General features: G+C 45.6%; 1 long non-coding RNA gene across 1 annotated transcript; it reads left to right on the forward strand.

The window, feature by feature from the left end:
* Positions 1 to 13885: 13885 nt before the first annotated feature.
* LOC145509716 (uncharacterized) lies at positions 13886 to 25655 on the forward strand. Its single transcript, XR_014056331.1, has 5 exons — positions 13886 to 13927; positions 17375 to 17493; positions 22295 to 23211; positions 23652 to 24073; positions 25340 to 25655. It is a non-coding gene; the product is annotated as an uncharacterized LOC145509716 (long non-coding RNA).
* Positions 25656 to 26283: the final 628 nt, after the last annotated feature.

Genomic DNA, 26283 nt, shown 5'->3' on the forward strand with positions numbered 1-26283 from the left:
GCCTTCCATAGGTTTTGAGTTGTGTTTTCATTGTCAATTGTTTCTAGAAATTTTTTTTTAATTTCTCTTTTGATTTCTTCAATAACCTGTTTGTTATTTAGAAACATGTTTTCTAATCTCCATGTGTTTGTGTTCCTTACAGTTTTTTTCTTGTAATTGATATCTAGTCTCATAGCATTGTGGTTGGAGAAGTTGCTTGATGTGATTTCAATTTTCTAAATTTACTGAGGTTTGATTTGTGATCCAAGATGTGGTCTACCTTGGAGAATGTTCCATGTGCACTTGAGAAGCACCAAAAATCCTCAACAAAATTTTAGCAAACAGAATTCAGCAACACATCAAAAAGCTCATACACCATGATCAAGTTGGGTTTATTCCAGGAATGCAAGGATTCTTCAATATATGCAAATCAATCAATGTGATACACCATATTAACAAATTGAAAGATAAAAATCATATGATAATCTTAATAGATGCAGAAAAGTCTTTGACAAAATTCAGCACCCATTTATGATTAAAACTCTTCAAAAAATAGGCATAGAAGGAATTTACTTCAACATAGTAAAGGACATGTATGATAAGCCTACAGCAAACATTATTCTCAATGGTGAAAAACGGAAAGCATTTCCCCAAAGATCAGGAACAAGACAAGAGTGATCACTTTCACCACTATTATTCAGCATAGTTTTGGAAGTCTTAGCTACAACAATCAGAGAAGAAAAAGAAATAAAAGGAATCCAGATCGGAAAAGAAGAAGTAAAGCACTCACAGTTTGCAGATGACATGACACTGTACATAGAAAACCCTAAAGACAGTATCAGAAAATTACTAGAGCTAATCAGTGAATTTAGCAAAGTTGCAGGATACAAAATCAATACACAGAAATCACTTGCATTTCTATATACTAACAATGAAAAATCAGAAAGAGAAATTAAGGAATCAATCCCATTCACCATTGCAACAAAAATAACTAAATATCTAGGAATAAACTTACCTAAGGAGACAAAAAGTCTGTACACAGAAAATTATAAGACACTAATGAAAGAAATCGAAGATGACATAAATAGATGGAGAGATATTCCATGTTCCTGGGTAGGAAGAATCAATTGTGAAAATGGCTATACTACCAAATGCAATCTACAGATTCAATGCAACTCCTATCAAATTACCAATGGCATTTTTTACAGAACTAGAACAAAAAATTTCACAATTCATATGGAAACACAAAAGACCCTGAATAGCCAAAGTTAGCCTTGAGAAAGAAGAATGGAGATAGAGGAACCAACCTTCCTGACTTCAGATTATACTACAAAGCTACAGTCATCAAGACAGTATGGTACTAGCACAAAAACAGAAATATAGACCAACGGAACAAGATAGAAAGCTCAGAAATAAACCCATGTACCTATGGGTGTCTTATTTTTGACAAGGGAGGCAAGAATATACAATGGGGCAAAGACAGCCTCTTCAATAAATGGTGCTGGAAAAACTAGACAGCTACATGTAAAAGAATGAAATTAGAACACTTCCTAACACCATACACAAAGATAAACTCAAAGTGGATTAAGGACCTAAATGTAAGACCAGAAACTATAAAACTCTTACAGGAAAACATAGGCAGAACACTCAATAACATAAATCAAAGCAAGATCCTCTGTGACCCACCTTCTAGAGTAACAGGAATAAAAACAAAAGTAAACAAATAGGACCTGATTAAACTTAAAAGCTTTTGCACAGCAAAGGAAACCATAAGCAAGGTGAAAAGACAACCCTCAGAATGGGAGAAAATAATAGCAAATGAAATAACTGACAAAGGATTAACTTCCGAAATATACAAGCAGCTCATACAACTCAATACCAGAAAACCAAACAACCCAACAAAAAGGTGGGGAAAAAAAACCTAAACAGACATTTCTCCAAAGAAGACATACAGATGGCTAACAAACACATGAAAGGATGCTCAACGTCACTCATTATTAGAGAAATGCAAAACAAAACTACAATTAGGTATCACCTCACGCCAGTGCTCTTGCACTCTTGTTGAGAATGTAAATTGATGCTGCCACTATGGAAGATGGTATGGTGATTCCTTAAAAAGCTGGGAATAAAACCACCATATGACCCAGCAATCCCACTCCTAGGCATATACCCTGAGGAAACCAAAACTGAAAAAGACACAAGTGTCCCATTGTTCACTGCAGCACTATTTACAATAGCTAGAACATGGAAGCAACCTAGATGTCCATTGACAGATGAATGGATAAAGAAGTTGTGGTACATATACATAATGGAATATTACTCAGCCATAAAAGGAATGCATTTGAGTCAGCTCTGATGAGGTGGATGAACCTAGAACCTATTATACAGAGTGAAGTATGTCAGAAAGAGAAAGATAAATATCATATTCTAACACATATATACGGAATCTAGAAGAATGGTACTGAAGAATTTATTTACAGGGCAACAATGGAGAAACAGACATAGAGAATAGACTTATGGACATGGGGAGAGGGGAGGAGAGGGTAAGGTGTATGGAAAGAGTAACATGGAAACTTACATTACCACATGTAAAATAGATAGCCAGCGGGAATTTGCTGTATGACTCAGGAAACTCAAACAGGGGCTCTGTATCAACCTAGAGGGGTGGGAGATGGGAGGGAGGTTCAAAAGGGAGGGGATATATGTATACCTATGGCTGATTCATGTTGAGGATTGACAGAAAACAACAAAATTCTGTAAAGCAATTATCCTTCAATTATAAAATAAATTTTAAAAAAAGCTACAATAGTCAGGGCAGAGTGGGATTGGCCTAATGATAGACAAATAGTTCAATGGAACAGAAAGAGAAACATACCTACACATCGATGAATAAATGATTTTTAAAAATAAGGGTACAAAGACAGTTCTGTGGAGAATGGATAGTCTTTTTGGGACAATTGGGTATCCATATGCTGGAAAATGAACTTGACCATACCTGTGCCATATAGAAGATTTAACTCAGACTGTATCATAGGTCTCAATGTGAAACCTAAATGATAAAATACATGGGAGAAAACCTTTGTGTTCTTGTGTAAGGCAAAGATTTCTTAGTTGGTATTTCAAAAGTATAATACATCAGGAATTTCCCTGGTGGTCCAGTAGTTAAGACTCTGCTCTTCCAGTGCAGGGAGCGGGGGTTTTGATCCCTGGTTGGAAAACTAAGATCCCATATGCCACTTAGCCAAAAAAAAAGAGGTGTAACCCATGAAATAAATGGATAAATTGAACTTCATCAAGTTCAAGACACTATTAAGAAAATGATGGTAAGCTAAACCACAGACCAGGAGAAAATATTTGCAAATTATGGATCTGCTAAAGGACTTGTATCCAGAATACATAAAGAACTCTCAAACTCAGTAATTAGAAAAAAAAAAAATGGGCAGAAGATTTGAACAGATCTTTTATCACCAAGGAAGATACACAGATGCCAAATGAGCTCATTGAAAGATGCACAATGTCATTAATCATCAGACACATGCAAGTTAAAACCACAGTAAGATACCATGACTCATATATTAGAATGGTTGTCATGGACTGAATGTTTGAGTCCCCTGCAAATTCATATGTTGAAGACCTAACTCCCGACGTGAACATATTTGGAGGTGGGGCCTTTTGGGAGGTAATTAAAGTCAGATGAAGCCTTGAGGGTGGAGCCCCCATGATGGGGGAAGTGACTGGGACGCTCTCTTTCTCTGCAAAGTTCAATCATACCCATCACGATCCAACCATTCTCTCCTAGGAATTTGCCCAAGAGAAATGAAAACAGGTGCCCACACAAAGACCTGTCCACACATACTCATCAAAAATATACTAGTAATCACCACAAAATGGAAACAAAACTATTCATCCATATCCCCCTGGGCAGTGGGTCAGAGGCCCGGTGCTCAGGGTGGAGGCCTCAGGGCCTCTGGCCAGTGATGTTCCAGTCAGACTGACTCTCTGACTTTGAGTTGGTCCAATCTTACACGCCTGTACCTCAGGGACTGCCAGGCCCTAGAACAGAGGTGGCAGCTGGTGGAAGCCTGAAGCGTGGATCTGAATACTGACCTGCCCATTACTTGCTCTATGATCCCAAGCTGATCTGAGAATCTTTCTGGCACAACAGAAATGTGATTTTTAACTCAGCCTAACTTCCTCTGGGATTCCCCTGGAACCCCTGACCCTCTCATTAGAGCCTTCTCACTCTGGACTCTATCTGCCTTGCTACCGCGTGACCTGCTTATTCACCAGCAGCCTCCTCAGTAGCTGGCACACAGTAGGTGTTCAACACATGTTTGGCAATTGATAGAAACAGCCCCTCCATGCAGGGCACTTGGCATATGACAGCTTGTTTAATTTTCTAAACAGTCTTGCAATGAGGGTTCCACGGTTCCCATTTTAGAGATGAGGAAACTGAGGCTGAATAAAATGACTGAAGTTATCCAGAGACACAGGGGTATGAAGAGGTGGTGCTGGAATGTGAACCCCAGCTTATTAGATTCCAAAACTCTCGAGCCACATGGGGTTCCCCCAGCCTCTGATCAGGGGCCGATGAGCATATGACCTTACCTGCCCTATCTCTGAGCTGTCTGGACCCCATGAACCAGAGTCAAGAGAGTGCTTGGCCAGGCTCACCTCACCCAGAGCAGGGTTGACCCTGAGAGAGCTCTGTGGCCTACGAGGGGGTGAGCTCACCTTATGGAGAGGGGTGTGGAGGCTGGTGGCTGGCTGGTGACCTAGAGTTCACCGGACTGGTTCATGTTTGGGTGTGCCACCTGTGAGCCTGGTTGGGTTTCTCACAGGTTCCCACGGAGCTTGGCTTTTTCTGGGAGGTATCTGATCCTGCTCTTCCTTGCTGGCTGACCGGGTGACGACTCCACTCACCCCTCCAGAAGACTCAGCCTCCAGCCCAACTGAATTACTCAGGGGAAGTCAGAACTCATCCTTATTTGACTAATTCTCATGTGGCAACACACTGGCCATTGTTTTTTTAGCACGAGGCAGGGCCCGAGTGAGAGCTTTCTCCTTGCAGCCTCTGGGTCTGCAGGCTAGGAGTAGGGCGCTTCCTCCCTCCTGAAGTCTGAAAACTGCATCACCCCATGTATTAGTCTCCTTGTTGTTGTTCAGTTGCTCAGTCGTGTCTGATTCTTTGTGATCCCATGGACTGCAGCCGCCAGGCTTCCCTGTCCATCAGCAACTCCCAGAGCTTGGTCAAACTCATGTCCGTCGAGTCAGTGATGCCATCCAGCCATCTCATCCTCTGTCGTCCCCTTCTCCTCCTGCCTTCACTTTTTCCCAGTATCAGGGTCTTTTCCAATGAGTCGGCCCTTCGCATCAGATGGCCAAAGTAGAGGAGTTTCAGCTTCAGCATCAGTCCTTCCAATGAATATTCAGGATTCTTAGGGCAGCTCTAACAAATCACTGCAAACATGGTGGCTCAAAACAACAGAAATGCTTTCCCTCACTGCTCTGGAGTCCAGAAGTCCAAATTCAAGGTTCCAGCAGGGCTCTCAGAAAATCCCTCCTTAGCTTTTCCAGCTTCTGGGGGCTCCAGGCATTCTTGGCTTATGGCTGTGTCAACTCCATCTTCACATGGCCTTCTCCTCTCGCTCTCTCTCGTCTTATTTTCCATTTATTTTTTATTATTGAAGTATAGTTGATCTATAAAGTTGTGTTAGTTTCAGGCATACAGCAAAGTGATTCAGATATATACATATATATTCAGCTATATATATTCTTTTTCAGATTCTTTTCCATTATAGGTTATAACAAGATACCGAGCAAAGTGATTCAGATATATACATATATATTCAGATATATATATTCTTTTTCAGATTCTTTTCCATTATAGGTTATAACAAGATACCGAATATAGTCCCCTATACTATACAGTATGACCATGTTGGTTATTTGTTTTATATATAGTAGTATGTATCTGTTGGACTTCCCTGGTGGCTCAGTGATACAGAACCCGCCTGCACTGCAGGAAACATGGGTTTGATCTCTGGGTGGGAAAGATCCCCTGGAGGAGGGCATGGCAAGCCACTCCAGTATTCTTGCCTGGAAAATCCCATGGACAGAGGAGACTGGTGGGCTACAGTCTATAGGATCACAAAGAGCTGGACGTGACTGAAGCGACTTAAGCATGCACGCATGCATGCAGTACATATCTGTTAACCCCAAACTTCTAATTTATCACTCTCCCACTCTAGCTTTCCCCTTTGGTAACCATGAATTTTTTTCTGTGTCTGTGAGTCTGTTTACATTTTATAAATATGTTCATCTGTGTCTCTTCTTCTCTATCACTTATGAGGACTCCTGTCATTGGATTTAGGACCCATTAGGATAATCCAAGACAATTTCATTTGAAGATGTTTAATAACATCTCTAAAGACCCTTTTTCCTAATAAGGCCACATAGGCAGGTCCCCAGGAGACAAATGTCTTCGGGGGCCCATTCAATACACTCCATCCCAGAGGTTACCTCTGTCAGAGACAATTAATGGCACAGACGCTTCCCACCTTGCTAGGTGCTTCTCTCATTAGTCACTTCCTCTCCACTGCAACAGTGCTGTCCTGTTCAGACTCTCCCTTCTATTGCTGAGACAGGTGCAGTAGACCTCTAACCTGCCCCATTTTCATCTCTGCCTCTCAGTCTCTCCATTGCTCCAGGGGATTTTTCTAACCCTCAAATTACCCTGTATCGTTCTTGTTTCAGACACTTCAAAAGGCCAAGGCCAGTCTCCTTGGTGCAGTGTTAGACGCCCTGACCAGCCCTCGGCTTCTTAGCCAGGTCTCTGCCTGCACCTTCCACTCTGACCCACTAATGCCATAAGGCCTTTAAGCAAACTGTCCTCTCACCTTAAAATGCCTTTTGCTTATGCTCATTGCTCAGTGCCCACCTGGCCAGCCAGAACCTCAGGATGGCCTCCTCCAGTCCTGCCAGATGTCCTGAGCACTCTTTTGGGCCGCAGCACTTGTCACCCACCAGCATCATACACTGACATGCCCACAGCCTCTCTCAAACGAGCAAGAGCCCCTCAGGAGTCAGAAGGGCACAGCCTTTACCTCTGTGGCCACGGCCATGCCCAGCACGAAGCTTCGCACAAAGCAGGTGCTGGTTAAGTTCCGTTATCTGAGTGACATAGTAAGTCTCTCAGAGGCAGAGACCCTGCTTACCTCATTGGTTTAATTCTGATGGCATCTTCTTCCCCCCACCCTCCATGTATCCTAAAGGTATAAGAATTGAGCCCCTACGAGGCACAGCGGAGTGGTTTGAAAGATCTTGGCTTTTGAAATCAGATATACTATACAGAAAACCTCCTCGGTCACTTTCTCTGTACAACTGGGAGGGTCACTGGACTTTTTGGAGTCTCTAGTTCTTATCTAAAAATTGGGACTGATTTTGCCTCCTGCAAAACAGTGGCAAAGTGAACATAGAATCACAATCTGGCCCAGAAATTCCTAGGTGTTTACTCCTGAGAAATGTGTGCACACAAAAACTCATACATGAATGTTCCCAGCAGCATCGTTTGTAACAGGTGAAAGGTGGAAACAACACAAATGTGCATCAGTGGGTGAATGGATAAACAAAACAGTCTATCCATACAACAGAATATTACTCAGCAATGAAAAGAAATGAGGTACGGATACATTCTACAGCACGGGTGAACCTTGCAAACACTGGGCTGAGTATGAGAAACCAGCTATAAAAGACCACGACATATGATATGATTCCATTCATTTAGAATGTCCAGAATAAGCAAATCTACAGAACTAGGGCCTGCTTCCTTGCAGTTTCCTAACATCCTTTTCCCTCAAGGTCTTAACCAGCCTATACAAGGGGCCCAGGGTTGGGTTATCGTGTGGAGACTGTGTGACCTTGGGCAGGTCACCTCTCCATTTTCTCATCTGTAAAATGGGAATAGTCATGGCTGCCTCAACCCTCAGGGAGGTGGTCGCAAGTAGATGGGATCACAGAGTGAAAGGGCTTTATAGCCTGTAATTACCATCTTTGCTGTGACTCCACTTCCCAGAGAAGTGCCCAGGAAGACATGTGTACCCAGGAAATATGACAGTTCCATGTACCTGTCTACTTGTTTCTGCATCTCCACGTCCAGTCTGTAGGCTCCACAAGGGTGAGGAGTGGGTCTTTCTTGGTCATTAACAGATGTTCAGCCTGGCAAGGTGCCTGGCACGTAGGGGGTGATACGGAAATATTTGTGAAGAAAAGAAAACGTGAATGACTGTGGAAAAGAGGATCAAAAGAAGGACTGCAAATCGTTCAATATGTCCAAAGGGTGTCTAAGCCACAAGCCCCCTGCGGTATGGTCACTGTGTCCTAGCATCTTCCTGCCCCTGTCAGAGCGTGGATGCTCCCCACCCACCTCTCTGATCTCCCCTCCCTGTCTGCCCTGTGGATGCCCCTTGCCTTCTTCATTCATCCACCAGCTCTCCATTTCCTGGGCATCCACCACATGTTGAAATGAGCTTGACATCAGTAGATACTGCCAGATGGCTTTCCTAAGTTGTCCCCTTGTCTTCAATGGATGCTCGTCCACACTGCCCCACATCCTCATCAGGGCTTGATGACATTGATCCTCCCTTTCGCTTCCCTTTGTTGTTGTTGTTCGGTTGCCCAGTCTTGTCCAAGTCTTTGCGACCCCATGGACTGCCACATGCCAGGCCTCCTGGTCCCTCATCATCTCCCAAAGTTTGCCTGAGTTCATGTCCATTGCATTGGTGATGCCATCCAGCCATCTCATCCTCTGGTACCCTCTTCTCCTTCTGCCCTCAATCTTTCCCAGCATTGTCTTTTCCAATGAGTTGGCTATTCACATCAGATGACCCAGGCTTTCCTGAGCTGGGGCCCAGCCCTGCACAAGCATAGGTGGACCTCGGAGATATTGTGGGTTCGAGTCTAGACTGCCACAATAAAATGCATATTGCGATAAAGCAGGTCACACAAGCTTTTTGGTTTCCCAGTGCATATAAAAGCTATGCTTACAATCTACTGTAGTCTATTACATGTGCAATAGCACTATGTCTAAAAAAAAGTATATATCTTAATCTAAAAATACAAAACAACAAACAACAAAAAAAATTGCAATAGTAACATCAAAGATCACTGATCACAGATCACCATGACAAAGATAACAAGGAAAAAGATGAAATATTGCAAGAATAACCAAAATCTGAGACACAGACATGAAGTGAGCAAATGCTGCTGGAAAAATAGCACGGATAGACTTGCTCGATGCAGAGTTGCCAGAAACTGTCAATTTGTAAAAAAAAAAAAACGTTTTTGCAACAATCTGCAAAGGACAATAAAACAAAGTGCAATAGATTGAGGCATGCTAGTACCTTAGAGTTTTCATCTCCAGACCCGTCTCCTGACACAATCTGGAAAATGGGCTTGTCCTCCAGTTAGGGGGCCGGGATCTTGGCCCCACAAGCTGGGAACTGTGCTCTCCTGTGCCTGCTACTCCTCACTCACCCCTTCTTACACGAGGCACCCAGATCTGGATCCCCTCTCTCTGACTTCCCCCTTGCCAGTGCCACTCTCTTCATAGGACCCTTGCTTTCCGCTCCTAGCTGGCCTCTGCAGCAGCTCCGAAGGGACCTCCTTGTCTCCAAGAGTCCTACCCTTTTCTGTCCATTGTCCATTCTTGCGAGGTAGCTGGAGTTAGACCTAGAATCACAGAGCTGGCCATCCCTCCCTCCCAGCCTGTTCCCCAGGGCCCCAGGACAAAGTCTACAACTTATACTCAGGCCCCTCCAAGTGTGGGCGTCCCCATTTTCTCCTACTCCCCTCCCCTTCACCAGGCTCACGTGCCTCCAAGCCTCTGCCCAGACTGAGCCCTTTGCCTGGAATGCCCTTCCCACCTCTGTGTGATATCTAGAATACAGCTCAGCTATCACCTTCTCCAGGAAGCCTGCCCTGATCTCACCTTTCCTAGACCCATCTCAACTGGGTTATTAGGTACCCCCTGCTCTGTGCCTGCAGGGCCCCCTGCTCCTCTCCACGGTCCACTGAACTCATCGGCAAATGACTCCAGGCAGCCTGGCTGTCCAGTCTGTCTCTATGCCCCAAGTCTGGCATGTGGAGTCTGGCATGTCCGCAGCAGCGCTGAATTGAGAGCTGAAGCCCTTTCCTCTGCCCTGGGATCTAACCTTACGTAGGGCTCCAAAGCTAGAGCAGGAAACATGTTGTCACCACCGCCTGAGGGACGCAGGGGCCAGCCAGGCACAGGGTGGTTTGTCAGGGCCAGCAGGGAGGGCATCCTTAGCAGCTAGCTAACTGGAATGACTTTGGGCGGGCAGGCGCACGTGGGAAATATGACTGGTATGCAGGCTCCAGGCTTCCCCCACCCCCACCCCGCATCTCCATTTACACCGGTCTGGCTCTGGGGGAAGCAGGCAGGGCTGGACCCCACACTCCCTGACAGGCACTGTGAGGGACAAGAGTACCGATTTTTCATGTTGTCACAGAAAAATGTCCATGACGCTTAGAGTATTTATTCTACTTTGGTCTGCAGTGATGAGCTACATGTTTCATCCACAGAGGCCTCATGGGAATGGCCAGGAACAGGGCAGCCGGCAGGGGTTTTAAGACTGCCTGGTGAGGGGCGGGGTCCTCTCAGCCCCCATGGATGCTGGATGCAAGGCCTTGGGCAAATTAAAGCGAGACACAAGAGTCCTGACCATGACTGCTTCCAGGAGGCCCGGAGCTGTCCTCTGAGCTCTGGGCTAGGAACTTGCCGCATCCTTCTTCCTTAAACTTCACAAAGGAGCTCCAGGTGTTGGCCAAATCATTTCAGATTCAGGAGGCTGAGTCAGAAAGTTTCGGTCAGCTGCCCTGCTGGAAGATGGCAGAAAAGACAGGGCCACTTGACTTGCAGGTTCTGTCCTTTTTAATATGCTTTGTTTCATTTTTAAAAAACTTTATTTTGTATTGGGCTATAGCTGATGAACAATTCTGTGATAGTTTCAGGTGAACAGTGAAGAGAGTCAGCCAACATATACATGTATCCATTCTCTCCCAAAGCCCACTGCCACCCAGGCCGCCACATAACCTTGAGCAGAGTTCCCTGGCCTGTACAGTAGGTCCTTGTTGGTTATCTGTTTTAAATACAGCAGTGTGGACATGTCCATCCCAAACTCCCTAACTATCCCTTCCCCCAGGCAACCATCAGTTCTTTCTCTAAGACTGTGAGTCTTTCTGTCTTCCAAGTTCATTTGTATCATTTCTCTTTACATTCCACACATAAGGGATGTCATACAATATTTCTCCTTCTCTGTCTGATTTACTTCACTCAGTGTGAAAATCTCTAGGCCCACCCATGTTGCTGCAAATGCCATTATTTCATTCTTTTTAATGGCTGATTAGTATTTCATTATATATATGTAACACATCTTCTTTAGTCATTCCTCTGTTGATGGACATTTAGGTTGCTTCCTATGGTGGTGGTTTAGTCACGAAGTTGTGTCTGACTCTTTGCAACCCCATGGACTGTAGCCCTGCCAGGCTCCTCTGTCCATGGGATTTTCCAGGCAAAAACACTGGAGTGGGTTGCTGTTTCCTTCTCCAGGGAATCTTCCCGACCCAGGGGTCAAATCTTGGTCTCCTGCATTGTAGGCAGGAAAGGAAAGTAAAATCACTCAGTCATGTCTGACTCTTTGCAACCCCATGGACTGTAGCCTACCAGGCTCCTCTGTCCATGGGATTTTCCAGGTAAGAGTACTGGAGTGGGTTGCCATTCCCTTCTCCAGGGGATCTTCCAGACCCAGAGATTGAACCTGGGTCTCCAGCATTGCAGACAGATGCTTTACCGTCTGAGCCACCAGGAAAGCCCAAGGTTGCTTTCACGTCTTGGCTATGGGGTGCATGTATCCTTTTGGACCACTTTTTTCTCTGGATATATGCACAAGAGTAGGATTGTAGTGTCATACGGTAACTCTAGTTTTAGTTTTTAATAGGCTTTTTAAATAAATAGGACTCATGGTAATATAGCTTTGTCAAAAAACAACAGACTAGTATGCATATCTGAGAAGAAGCAAAAAGCAGGCTTTGATTTTGAAGAGCTGCCATAAATGACTCCTTCAAGAAGCTGAAGAACCACCTAGCCCACCCCACCCCAAATTCATCTGGCCTACACCCCTGGCCCATCAGGAAATCTTCCCACAGGTCATTCAGTGAAGGCCTGCACTCTGTGGCCAGCCTCCTTCAGGTGTAACAGGAGGCTCTGGTTACCAGGGCTGTCGGCCACACCAGGGACCTCGAGGGCCACATCGTCTGGGATGTGGAAACCCAGCACTTCCTATCTTGGAACTGGGGCTCCTTGGTGACTCTGCCTCTAAATGGGTAAGTCCTGTTACATCTCCAAGCCTCAGTTTCTGCATCTGTGAAAAGGGAGGTAGGACCATCTGTTGCATCCACCTCAAACAGTGGATGTGAGGTTCAAAGGCAGGGAAGCGTGGGAAAGCCCTTGGCAGATGGAAAGTGATAGACAAATGGGAAGGGCACTGATGTCAGCATCACCCTCTGAAGCCCTGAATGCACTTTCTGGTTTCACCTGGCTTCCGGGAGGTTCCCTGGGAGTCTAACAATGGTTCATCGCTTAACTGAAGGACAAAGCACTGAGGTTCTCATAGGGTATTAGAAACACAGTTAATTGGGGAAATATGTAGCTCAGTCAGAGGACACCTGCCCCACCCTTTGGCACCCTGAATGACTCCCAGGTGGCTGAGCAATTGCTGGGCCTCTGAGCCACTCAGGGTTGGGGTGCCCTGTGCCCATGCAGCCACCAAGAGCAGGACCAACTTGTCTGCTTGGCACAGGACACCTGATACCTCGGGCCCAGGAGACTTCTAGGGGCCCATGAAAATGGTTCAATTTTCTTTTCTTTTAAAAGTCTGAAGGGAAAAAATGAATATGTTCATTACTGTATCGATGTAGTCATAAAATACAACTTTTAATTAGTTATTTTTAATTTTTAAAAAAATTTAATTAATTAATTTGGCTGCATAAGGTCTTAGCGGCGGCATGCAGGATTTTCAGTTATAGCATGTGAGGTCTAATTCCCTGACCAGGGATCAAACCCAGCCCCTCTGCATCTTAGCCATTGGACCACCAGGAAAGCCTCAACTTTTATTCAAATATTCATTCATTTTATGGAGGAAGGAGCCCATGGGCGCCAAGTGCCTAAAGCTCATGAAAGTCACCAGTGAGGTCCTGACAGAGAGTGGGGACCCGGGAGCAAGGTGAGTCCTTTTCTTGTTGGGGCCACTCAGCTGGTGAAAGTGGATTGCAAAAATGGCCCCAATTCTTGGCAGGGCTTCTCACTGCAGAGGTAGTCTGTTTTCCCGGCCCTTGAGTCTGGGCTGGGCCTCACACTAGCTTTGGACAACAGCTGTGCCTCTGTTGCCATGGGCTGAGTTCTGAGCGAGGCTGCCAGATGTCCTGCAGCTTGCATTCTTTTGCTTTTGGAGTCTCAGGACCACCGTGTGAATAACCCTGGGCTTGCCTGGTAGGTGACAAGGGGCACAGACTTGGTTTCTCTGTCACCCTGGCCACGGGCAGCCAAACCCCGGAATCAGAGCTGCCCAACTGACTATGAACACTGAGTACGGCCAGCCAAGATTGAGAGAAGAATGGACTAGCTGAGCCTGGCCCAAGTTGCAGACTCACAGAGCTGTTAGCTAAATAAACACTTGTTTGAAGCCACTAAGTTTTGGGGTGGTTTGTTATGCAACAAAAGCCTAATTAATGCAGCTGCCTCTGCCCTGAGGAAGGACTTTTAAATGAGGAGGATTGGGCTGTCATTCCATCTTCTAATCTAAGTGGGACAAGACCTAAGGAGTCAGCTAGACCAGTGTTGTCCAAAGGAAGTGACAGACAAGCCACAGATGTGAGTGTGCATGTAATTTTATTTTGGGGAGTTTCCTTTTTTTAATTGAACTATAGTTGACTTACAATGTTATGTTATTTTCAGGTGTATAGTTATATATATACATATGAAAGTGAATCAGTTATATACATACATATATACATATATATAGACATAGATATGGATATAGATATTCTTTTTCAGATTCTTTTCCACTATAGTTCATTACAAGATAGTGAATATAGTTCCCTGTGCTAAATGATAGGTCCTTGTTGGTTATCTATTTTATATAGAGTAGTATGTATCTGTTAGTCACTCATTTGTGTCCAACTCTTTGCAACCCCATGGACTGTAGCCCACCAGGCTCCTCTGTCCTTGGAATTCTCCAGGCAAGAATACTGGAGTGGGTTAGCCATTCTTTCTCCAGGGTACCTTCCTGACCCAGGGATTGAACCCAGGTCTCCTGCATTACAGGTAGACTCTTTACCGTCTGAGCCACCAGGGAAGCCTGTTAATTCCAAATTCCTAATTTACCCCTCCCTCACTCCTTCCTTTCCCTTTTGGTAACCATAAGTTTGTTTTCTATGCCTGTTTCTATGAGTCTGTTTCTGTTTGGTTAATAAGTTCATTTATATCATTTTTTAGATTCCGGTATGTGTATAATTTTAAATTCAATAGGCAATATACTGTTAAAAGTACAAAGAAACCAAGGAGATTAAATTTATATTGTTTATTTGTATTCTATTTTATTTCAAAATGTTATTTATTTATATTTTAGTCACACTGCATGGCACATAGGGATCTTAGTTTCCTGATGAGGGGTCGAATTCGTGGTCCCTGCAGTGGGGACACTGAGTCTTGACCACTGGACTGTCAGAGAAGTCCTTGCATTTCGTTTTATTTTTTAATTATGTAGATCTACACTTATTCAAGTGGAAAGAAGTCTATAAAAGAGTGGACTTTGTTATGCTTGACAAAGATCTTACATGTTCTGGTGGATGTTCTAGGAAGTGGCATTGGGCCAACCCACTGACCATCCACTTTCCCTCCCCGTGGCTTCACTCTGAGCCATAGACCTAGCCATGGGGATCCACCTGGGCCTGCTGCCCTTGATGTCTGTGTTTTCTGTGCCTACAGGGGGTGCATCGACTCATTCAAGTTCTCCCACTCCTGGCAAGTGGCAGCCCCCTGCACTGAAACCTCAGTTCAGTTCAGTCCCTCAGTCGTGTCCGACTCTTTGCAACCCCACGGACTGCAGCACGCCAGGCTTCCCTGTAGATCACCAACTCCTGGAGCTTGCTCAAAGTCATGTCTATTGAGTCGGTGATGCCATCCAACCATCTCATCCTCTGTCGTCCCCTTCTCCTCCTGCCTTCAATCTTTCCCAGCATCAGGGTCTTTTCCAATGAGTCAGTTCTTCCCACTGGAACCTAGGCCTCATTTAATCCTGGTGGCCACTCATACATGTTCCCGCCTTGTGGGGGTGGGCTGGCAGGGTGTCGGGAATACCTGTAAATATGGAATCATTCCTTCCTTCCCCAGTACATCCATCCCCACAGGCCCTCCCTTGCCCCAGAGATCTGCGGTCTCCATCACACCTGCTTCTCAACCCTGCCCAGCAACCTCCTTGGTTTCCCAAGTCCCCTCTCTTCTGCCCACAGAAGTGATTTCAAACCTCTCTCCTGCCCGTCAGGCTTCTGAATCATCTCTGCTCCAGTCTCCCACTCTTGCACCATCTCCCCATGCCTGGCACGTGGAGGGCGGTTGGTAATATAATTTGCAGGGCATCCTTGAACGCCGAGCAGAGGCCCCGACTCCCTTCTCTCTGCCCCTGATGAGGTGGCGCTCAGATCTCCAGCTCTGGAAAGGAACACCTCATGTTCCCAAGAATCCCCTCTCCTCTCTTTGTGCCCCCTGCCCAGGAACTGTCTCCTCTCTGTTCTACAGTCACCCACACTCACTTGCTTGGCTTGCGTGCGGGGAGAGCAACAATGGACCACAATTAACCTAGTGTTTCCTGAGAGGAGATGGCTAAAGGCCATGAGTCATCCTCAGGGCAGTTCCAGAGAATGCTCAGCCTCCCCTGCTGCCTCTCAGGGGGTGGGGGTGGGGCGGGTATCGTGTTCAGACCCCATATCCTGCCTCTCCCTGGGAAGAGAGGCAACAGGGTGTGGGGACTATAAGAAGTAAAAGCTCGGGCTTTGCAGCCAGATGGGTACTAACACCCCAGGCCAAGTTCTGGGCTTCTCTCATATCTCAGTTGGTAAAGAATCTGCTTGCAATGCAGGAGACCCCGGTTCGATCCCTGGGTCAGGAAGATCCCCTGGAGAAGGGATAGGCTACCCACTCCAGTATTCTTGGGCTTCCTTTGTGGCTCAGCAGTAAAGAATCTGCCCGCAATGCGGGACACCTGGGTTTGATCCCTGGTTGGGGAAGATCTGGAGAAGGGAAAAGCTACCCACTCCAGTATTCTGGCCTGGAGAATTCCATGGACTGTATAGTCCATGGGGTTGCAAAGAGTCGGACACGACTGAGCGACTTTCACTTTCAGGGCAAGTTCTAACTCTGTTACCGACCAGCTGTGTGAGCTGGGCCGCTTAGGTTCACCACTCTGCTGCTGCTCAGAAAGGAGGGACCACTGAATCCACCTCACGGGGCTCAGTGAGATCTACATGTCTTCGTGCCTGCATCCTGGGCATCCAGGGCACTCAGGACAGGACAGGAAGGCTGTGCAGACATTGGCAAGGATGATGACAATGCAAACGATGATGATGATGGTGTTTGGGGCCGTGCCCTGCGGATGTGGGAGGCCACCAGATGGCCAAGGGACCGCTGGGCATGTTCTCTCCCCACATCTGGCTTCTGCACAGGCTCAGGGGTCACCATGGAAACAATGGCTGCTCTGGGGGAGGTGACTTGGCTGTCCTGGGTGCAATTCTTGGAAGGGACAGAACCCGCCCAGAGGATATGAAACACCAGGCAAGTGGACTCCACGGGCTGGTCAGAAGGCAAGGGGGAAGGAGGCTCTTCTCCAGGGAAATCCCTGCTGTAGCCCCAAAAGAGAAAGCGCAGGGGTGCCTCCTCCGCCATCTACCCAGGGGGTCCACAGACTCCCCCAGTTCCCACCGAAGCACCTGCTGGCCCTGGTGGTGTCACTTATTCCCTCCCTGGGGCAATGATAGCTGACTCTCACCTCAGAGGGTGTATTTTGCATGAAGATGGGAGATGCCTTATTCTACCTCAGGGTTCCCTGTCCCTGGCTGTAGGCTTGGGGCGTGCAGAGGGAAAGAGAAATTGACAAGCAGGTGGGCCTTTGAGCAGCTCTATAAAAAATGCTTATTGTGTCCAGTTGGTCATTTAGACAGCTCTGCCACAAGCCCATTTTACAGAAGAGGAAATTGAGGCTTAAAAGTAAGGATTTGCACCAGTAACAGAATTTGGGCTGACCTCTGATTTTCCCTACTCTAGTGTTGATGGAGAAATTCAACTCCAGCTTCAATCTTCAATGAAATGACAGAAAAAAAAATATTCAAAAACCAAAACCCAGAAACCCTCATATTCATTGGAGCTGTCCCTTTGAAATCCTGGTAATTTTTTTTCTTAAATAATTTGGGTTTTTATTTTTTTAATTTTCTTTAAAGAATTTAAAATTTTGTTTATTTTTTTTCTTCCTGTTTTATTGCAACATCATTGACATACAGCACTGTAAAAGTCTGAGGCCTATAACATAATGATTCTACTGCCATACATCAAGGAATAATTACTACAATAGGTTTAGTGAACACCTATCATCTCCTATACATTTAACATTAAATAAAGAGAAAAGATTATTTTCCTTGTGATGAGAACTCTTAGGATTTACTCCCTCAACAGTTTTCAATTATAATGTACAGCAGTGTTAATTATATTTATCAGGTTGTACATTATATCCCTAGTTCTTGTTTACCTTATAGTTGTAAGTTTACACCTTTTGACCACCTTCATCCAATTCCCCCTCCCGCACCTTCCACCTCCAGTAGTGACAAGTCTGGTATTTTTTTTCTTTTTGTAACCGAGTTTGTTTGTTTTTGAAGTACAACTAACCAACGACACTATGTTAGCTCCTGGTACACAGCATAGTGATTCAATATTTCTATACATTTCAAAATGATCACCATGGTTAAGTCTAGGCGTCATCTGTCACCATACAAAATCTTACATTATTACTGAATATAGTCCCCCCACTGTACAGTTCATATCTGTGACTCATTTATTTTGTAACTGAAAGTTTGTACCTTCTATTCTCCCTCACCTATTTCTCACTTCCCCCCATCCCACACTCCTTTGGCAAACACCTGTTTGTTCTCAGCATCTATGAATGTTTCTGTTTAATTATGTTTGTTCATATGTTTTGTTTTTCAGATTTCATGTATAAGTGAAATCATACAGTATTTATCTTTACTTGACTTATTTCACTCACCATAATATCCTCAAGGTCAAACTATGTTGTCATTAATGGCAAGATGTTATTCTTTTTTTATGGTTGATATTCCACTGTACGTACATACGACATCCTCTTTATCCATTTATCTATTGACAGATCTATCTAGGTTGCTCCCATATCTTGGCTATTGTAAATAATGCTGCAGTGAACATAGGGGTGCATATATCTTTAGGAATTAGTGTTTTCATTTTCTTCAGATAAATACCCAAAGACGGAATTGCTGGATTGTATAGTAGTTTTATTTTTAATTTTTTGAGGACTCTCCAACTGCTTTTCATTGCAGCTACACCAATTTACATTCCTACATACATTACTAGGGTTCCCTTTTCTTCACATTTGCCCCAGCACTTGTTATTTGTTGTTCTTTTGATAGTCGTCATTCTGACAGGTGTGGGGTGGTATCTTATTGTGGTTTTGATTTGCATTTCCCTGATCATTAGTGATGCTGAGCATCTTTTCATGTTCCTGTTTGCCATCTGTGTCTTTCTACTTTTTAAAAAAAACTTTTCAGGTTTTATTTTTGCCTTGCTATTTAAATTTATTGTTTATTTTAATCTTTTATCTATTCTTTAAGGAAATAAATTATTAGAGTTTCAGCTATATACCCCTTCCCTCTTCCCCTATGTTTATCTTCTTTTACTAGACAGTATTTCAGTTCAGTTCAGTTCAGTCGCTCAGTCGTGTCCGACTCTTTGCGACCCCGTGGACTGCAGCATGCCAGGCCTCTCTGTCCATCACCAACTCCCAGAGTTTACTCAAACTCATGAAACTAACTCAATGAAACTATGGGCCATGCAGTGTAGGGCCACCCAAGACGGGCGGGTCCGACAAAGTTCTGACAAAACATGGTCCTCTGGAGAAGGGAATGGCAAACCACTTCAGTATTCTTGCCTCGACAACCCCATGAACAGTAGGAAAAGGCAGTATTTATCTATAAGCAACTTATACCATTGTTTTATGTTTTGCAATTCACATCAATGAACTGAGCACACACTTTTCACTTTGCTTTTTTTTTACTTAACAAGATGTATTGGTGAATTATTTGGGTTGATGTGTGAGGACTTAGTTTATTTATTTTAGTTGCTATAAACATGCCCATCATATAACTAGAGTTTTTTTATCCACTCCTGGTGGAGGCACTCTTGCTTCTACTAACTCCCTTTGAAAATAGAGCTCTAGTGAAAAATCTTTGTACACACTTTCCTTGCTTATTGGGAAGAGTTTCTCCAAGGTCTTGCAGCCTTCTTGAGGACAGAGATTATAGTCCTCCCCTGCCCCAACCTCGTCCAGAAATGGGCACATAGCTGATTTTGATATTTGGATGTTTATTTGTTGAATGAATAAATTCAAGAAGTTCAGAGCCACCAAGGGCAAACTTTGCTAACTGCCTCTTTAAATCCTTTCTCCTTTCCTTGCTAACAGAACATACCAACCAAGTAGAGGATTGCCATTCTTGATGTTGGTCAGTCACTAAGCCATGTCCAACTCTTTGAGATCCCATGAACTGCAGCATGCAGTCTTTCCTGTCCTTCACTGTCTCCCAGAACTTTCTCAAACTTATGTTCACTGAATCAGTGATGCCATCCAACCATCTCATCCTCTGTCAGCCCCTGCTCCTCCTGCCCTCAATCTTTCCCAGCATCAGGGTCTTTTCCAGTGAGTTGGTTCTTTGTATCAGGTGGCTAAAGTACTGGAGCTTCAGCTTCAGCATCAGTACTTCCAATGAATATTCAGGACTGATTTCCTTTAGGACTCACAGGTTTGATCTCCTTGCAGTCCAAGGAACTCTCAAGAGTCTTCTCCAGCACCACAGTTCAAAAGCATCAATTCTTCGGCACTCAGCTTTCTTTATGGTCCAACTCTCATATCCATACATGACTACTGGAAAAACCATAGCTTTGACTATACAGACCTTTGTTGGCAAAGTGATGCCTCTGCTTTTTAATACGTTGTCTAGGTTTGTCATAGGTCTTCTTCCAAGGAGCAAGTGTCTTTTAATTTCATGGCTGCAGTCACCATCTGCAGTGATTTTGGAGCCCAAGAAAATAAAGTGTCACTGTTTTCACTTTTTCCCCCTGCCAGTATGAAAATGCAGAAAGGTATGACACCGGATCACCAGTAGCCTAAGCCAATTATGAGAATCCTGTTCCTGCTTTCCCAGCTCCCCCAGTGGCTGGGAGTGGCCATGTGACTGCGTTCTAGCCAATGAAATTGAAAGGATGTCTGGCTGGGAATCCGTGGGAAGGCTTTGCTTTCCTGATAAAAGGAGGCTCTGAAACTGTTGGCTCTTTCCAAGAGCTTTGAAGCAAACTCTTGTATTCTTGCTATCCTGAAACCACAATACAAGGAAGCCTCAGCCTCTTAGAGCAGGTAGGGGCTGGAAAGCTATTCTTACAAAGGGCCATATGGTAAATATTTTAGACTTTGTGGGCCATTCAGTCTCAATCACAACTCCTGTGCTGTTGCAGCATGAAAGCAGACATAGATAATAGGGAAGGACATATATGTTCCAATACAATGTTATTTACAAAATCAGGCAATGAGGCCATAGTTGGCTAACCTCTACCTTAGGGAATGAGAGAGCAATGGAGGGAGATAGTTTCTTATTGCTGCTATAATAAGTGACATAGCACATTTATTCTCTTATAGTTCCTGAGGTCTGAAGTCCAAAACTGGTCTTACTGGGGTAAAATCAAGGTGTTGGCAGAGTTTTTGATCTTTCTGGAAGTTTCAGGGAAGGAGTCCACTTCTTGCTTTTTCCAGCTTGCAGAGGCCACCTACATTCCTTGGGTAGTGGTCCCCTTCCACAATGGCATCACTCTGATCTCTGCTTCTGTTATCACATCTTAAGAGCCAGCAGCAAATACCAGATATGGGATACACAACTTAGGCTATCTTGGACAATGTAGCCCCTACTGAGCCACCAACTGCTGTCACTGAGTGAACCCATTAGACCAGTTGAAGAACTGCCAGCTGATCCCAGCCCAAAATCTGATGCTAAGAAACATGAACTAATAAATAATTGTTGTTTTGAGGAACTAAGTTTTACAATAGTATTTTAAGCAACAATAAATGACTGATACAGAAATATTTGACACCAATAGTGCCACTATTTTGTGCTCTTCCCTTCTTTTTCAGCCTTGAGGGTAGATGTGATATCCGGAGCTGTAGCAATCTTATTGCAACTTGAGGAAAAGACCAGCAGAATCATGGTGTGTCTGGCTTTGACATCACTGAGCTGCCAAAATAACAACAGTCCTTATTCAGTTTTGAATTTCTTTTTATGTGAGAAAATAACTCCCCCTATTTACGTAATACTATAATTCTAGCTACTTGCAAATGAAAGAGCATCTAACTAATACATGGCAAGGTGCCAGGCCTCTGAGGCAGCTGGGAAAGGGTCAGAGATAATTAAAAGAGAAATCATGTTTCATGGGGGAAATCTGAAACCTGGGTCCCAGCTGTGTTCTATTTCCTTTTCTGCCATCAGCATAAACATCCAGAGAACCTCCTTCCAATGGAGAGAACTTGGAAATGACCAAATGAAAAAAGTCTGAAAGACACCTGGGTTCAGCCTCACTGATAAGATTTGGAACTCTTATGCCTTAGCCCTGTTTTCTGCAAAGAGAAGTGACTCAGGGCAGTTGTGAAACTCTGAGGCCTGCATGTATTTACATTTGGGCCCTTTCATTGCTCTGGGCAGGAAGATTTCCGGCCTGAGGTTGTTCTGTCAAAGGAATTGCTGCTGGGACTGGGGAGTAGCTGGAAAGAGGCTACACTTGATTCACAGCAAAGAGTCGATGAAGCACAGAGGTGAAAGCCAGGTGGTTGTTCAGAAGGAAACATCCCAAAGCAGGCCCAGGGCCAGCCCACGTCTCATTCTTCTGTTTCTTCTTCCTTTCTAGAAGGTTCCAACTCCATTTGTGAAGAATGCTCACACAGAGTCGGACACGACTGACACGACTCAGCAGCAGCAGCAGCAGCAGCAGCAGCTCTTCCTTCCAAACACCTCCCCACACACCCCCCCCACACACATACACCAGGAATGGGTTATCTCCTTTCATCTCCAAAAGCTCTTTTCTTCTCCCTCTTGTAGATAACAATAATGGCTCATTATTGTTGACTGTTTACCATAACCTGGGCCTGTGCTAAGAGCCTCACTAGTATTAGCTAAGCAAATCCTCAGAGCAAGCCTGTAGGTGGGTTTAAAAATGTTCACTTGACAGACAAGGAAATGAACACAGAGAGGTTAAGTGACTTGTCCAAAGTCACATAGGTTATTAGCAGCGCAGCCAGGATTAAAATCCAGACATTCTGACTCCAGAGCTCAAACCCTTAACCACAACCCTCTCTCACCTGCAGAGGAGGAAAGTAAGGCTCAGAGAGGTTAAGTAATCTGCCTGATGTTGCAGAGCCGAGATTTGTACTTGGGTCAGTCTGGCTACAGCTTCCCGTACTTGCTCTCACCCTGACGCCTCCGTTTGCCTCTGAACTCTCCTGACAGCATCACCCATCATCCCCAACTGTGGAGAAATGAGCACTAGAGCTAGAGTCTGGAGGTCAGATCTGAGTCTTACTTCTGTCCTGTCCACATCTGCTGAACTTGAGTGAACCCATATTGTTGGCGGTAAATTGAGACTTGGGTTTGCCCCACCCACCTGAGCGAACTTTGTTGATCAAACGTGATTAGGAGTGCTGGAAGAATTGGATCCACTGTGCGGTTATTGGTGGTGTTCTGGTTGGTGTTTCTAACACCCCAGCCTCGGGGTAACTGTATTCCTGGACTGATATTTGACCTGCAGTGCCTTGTTCTGGCAGCTGGGTGAGTTTGGGGTTTCCTGCTGCTGTGCAAAATTACCACCCTTCATAAAATGCTCAGGGATGGCAAGGGTTTTGCAATCAGTTATTGCATCAGGAAAACTCTCTGAATAGCGCCATTCTACCCTCTTCCCCGCCCAGGTGCTGGCTCAGCCAGCTGGAGGTCAGACACCAGGGGGAGGGATAGGTATTTCCTTTGCCCCCACCCAGACAGTGCCTGCCAGACCTCAGATCGAGCCCAAACACCCCCAGGAAAGTGCTAGTCCTCTGGGAGGGATATAATGAGAACCAAAGCTGGCCTGGGGAGCGGGGAACACAGATGACTGGGCTGCAGCCCCTGCCCCACCCTACTCCAAAGAGTCCAGAGTCCTGCCCTGCCACTAACCAGCTGTGACACAGCGCAAGCCGCACACCCTCTCTGAGCCTTGGGTTCCTTATCTGCAGAATGGGAGCCATAATTCACCTTGATTGCACAGTGAAGTCAGTGCGTATATGCACTCTTTAAATGAAGTCCTCGATAAGCACTAGCCATCGTCGTTGTCAGTATTACTCTATGACTCGGCCTGGCCTGCTTGACCCCAGAAGCACCATGGAAAACCCACCGCTCTTCAGTCACCTCGGCTCTGCCGCCATGACCTTGAGACCGTTCCTCTGGCCTCTGTGAACCTTATTTTGGGGACAGGACTACGCCCACCAAGTCTGTGGAGGTGGTGCTATGAATTCAATGAGAAAATGGGTCTGGAGGGCCCGGCCCAGTGCCTGGTGCAGAGGAAGTGCCCATCAATGGTGGCCTTTATCACGAGTCTGGTTTGGACGGGACCCTGAGGGAAGCGGAGCTGGGGAACAGAGGAAGCAATTGTACAGAGGTGAGTGGGGGAAGGGGCCTCCCCGAGGGCGGGCAGTGACAGTCCTGGGCCTCCCGGGCCTGGCTGAGCCCTACTTCCACTTTATTCTCTACGGTGGCATTCATCCTCGCAGCCTGGGAACATCGAGGGAGGGAGCCTTTGCAGGACACAGCACTGCGCACCCTCAGGATTTTCTCATGCCCTTCACACGCAGGTTCCCACCGGGGCTCACAAAACGTTTTTAACCCTCTCCTGCCCCAGGAGATGTTTTCCAATCATCAGGGATTGGACACTCGGATGATACCAGGACTCCTTATTGTCATCCCTGAAGGTGACAGGGAGGTCTTCCTGGGTACCACTGGACTAGGGTTGCCACTGTACACCATCTCTTCCCAGTTCTGTGCTCAGTGGCCTCCTGTGGGTCCTTTAGAATGGACCACAGAGGGTATTTACACCACGGAAATCGGCAAATATTGCAATGCTAAACAGGTTGTTAAACATTCACCAGCATCCCTGTGTCCCCCAACAACTGGGAAATGAGGCTGTTGTCAGTAAAAGTAGGATTGGTCTTCAGTGGAGGAAACCAGGTGGCAGACCATAGCGATGTGGGAGAAGTATTGGGAGACACCCTCCCCACCCCAACCTGGACCAAACTCCTAGCAAGATTGATTGGAGTAGCTGTTAGAAAGAGAACTGGAGAGTGATGGTAATTTGGGAAGCTGAAGTCTAATGAGACTTTTGTACTGATGTCTGTCGGAAAAAATCGGCAAGGGGCTGGTGTGCACAGAAAGGGAGCTGGTCTGAGAAGACGGGTCAAGCTGCAGCCGTGGGGGTGGAGGGCAACCATGCGGTCCATCACAGGCGTTGTCCCTGGATTGCCCAGCATCCTCCCATCAGCTTTCTTCTCCAGGACCTAGACTTCCCTCTCCCATGAGCTGTGTCTCACACCAACTGCACCCCAGGAGTGGACCAGATTGATCCATTCTGATTGCCAGCTGTACCAGTTAGCTAGGGCTACTTGACAAAACACCACAGACCAGGTAGCTTAAACCACAGAATCTTATATTCTCACTGTTCTGGAGTTCAGAGTCCAAGTTCAAGGTGTTGGCAAGTTTGGTTTGTTTTGAGAACTTTCTCCTTGTCCTGCAGATAGCCATGTCTGCATATGGTCATCCCTTGGAATGTGTGTTATCTGTGTCCGAATCTTCTTTTCTTAAAAGGACATCAGGCATATTGGATTAGGGCCCACCCACAGAACCTCATTTTCACTTAATTATCTCTTTTAAGGACTTTGCTAGTGGTCCAGTGGTTAAGAATGCACCTTCCAATGCAGAGGACAGAAGGTCAATCCCTGGTCTGGAAAGATTCCACATGCCGAGGAGCAACTAAGTCTGTGAGCCACAACTCCTGAAGCCCGCGCGCACTAGAGCCTGTGCTCTGCACCATGAGAAGTCACTGCGATGAAAAGCCCTCACACCACAACTAGAGAGTAGCCCCTATTCACTGCATCTAGAAAAAGTCCCCTATGCAGCAATGAAGACTCAGTGCAGCCAATAAATCAATAAAAATAAAATATTGCCTTTTTTAAGGCCCCATCTCCAAATATGGTTACAGTCTTAGGTACTGGGGATTGAGGACTTCAATATGTGAATGGGGGGTGGGAGGCCACAGTTCAGCCTGTAACAGCAGTCATTGTTCTGAAATGGGTACATGGCCCAATTCAGGCCAATGGTGTACGCGAGGATGCCTGCTGGAGGTGGAGTGGAGTCTCCATTCCACTCTTTTCTCACCTAAGGGAGAATACAGGGAGAGATGCTCTCTTCTTCCTTCGGAAACTGTCATGTTGGAATGTGATGCCCAGGCCTGCGGGAGCCAACAGTGAGGGTGGGTACTGGGAACTCTCCAGGCTTGAGTTGGTGTATCAGCCAGCCCTGGAGTCAGCCCAAAGTTGTCCTGTGGGTTGAAGCTGGTTTAAGTTAAGGTTTTGGTTACATCTGAAAACACCCCTAACTGCCATTTGAAGCAGAGATAGTTAGGGTTCCACCTACACCTCCTTTCTCCACGTCCCTGGGCTCACGGTGAGACACATTTCACTTCCCAGCTTCCCCTGGATTTGGGTGGGACCATGTGACCAAGTTCTCACCAAAGGAATGTGAATGAATATGAGCGCAGGACACCTGCCATCCAGGCTGAAGGGGTTTGGCTCCTTTACCGGCTCCTCCCCTGCCAGC

Source organism: Giraffa tippelskirchi, chromosome 6, assembly GCF_054371585.1.
Source record: "Giraffa tippelskirchi isolate mGirTip1 chromosome 6, T2T-mGirTip1v1.2.pri, whole genome shotgun sequence".
Classification (NCBI taxonomy): domain Eukaryota; kingdom Metazoa; phylum Chordata; class Mammalia; order Artiodactyla; family Giraffidae; genus Giraffa; species Giraffa tippelskirchi.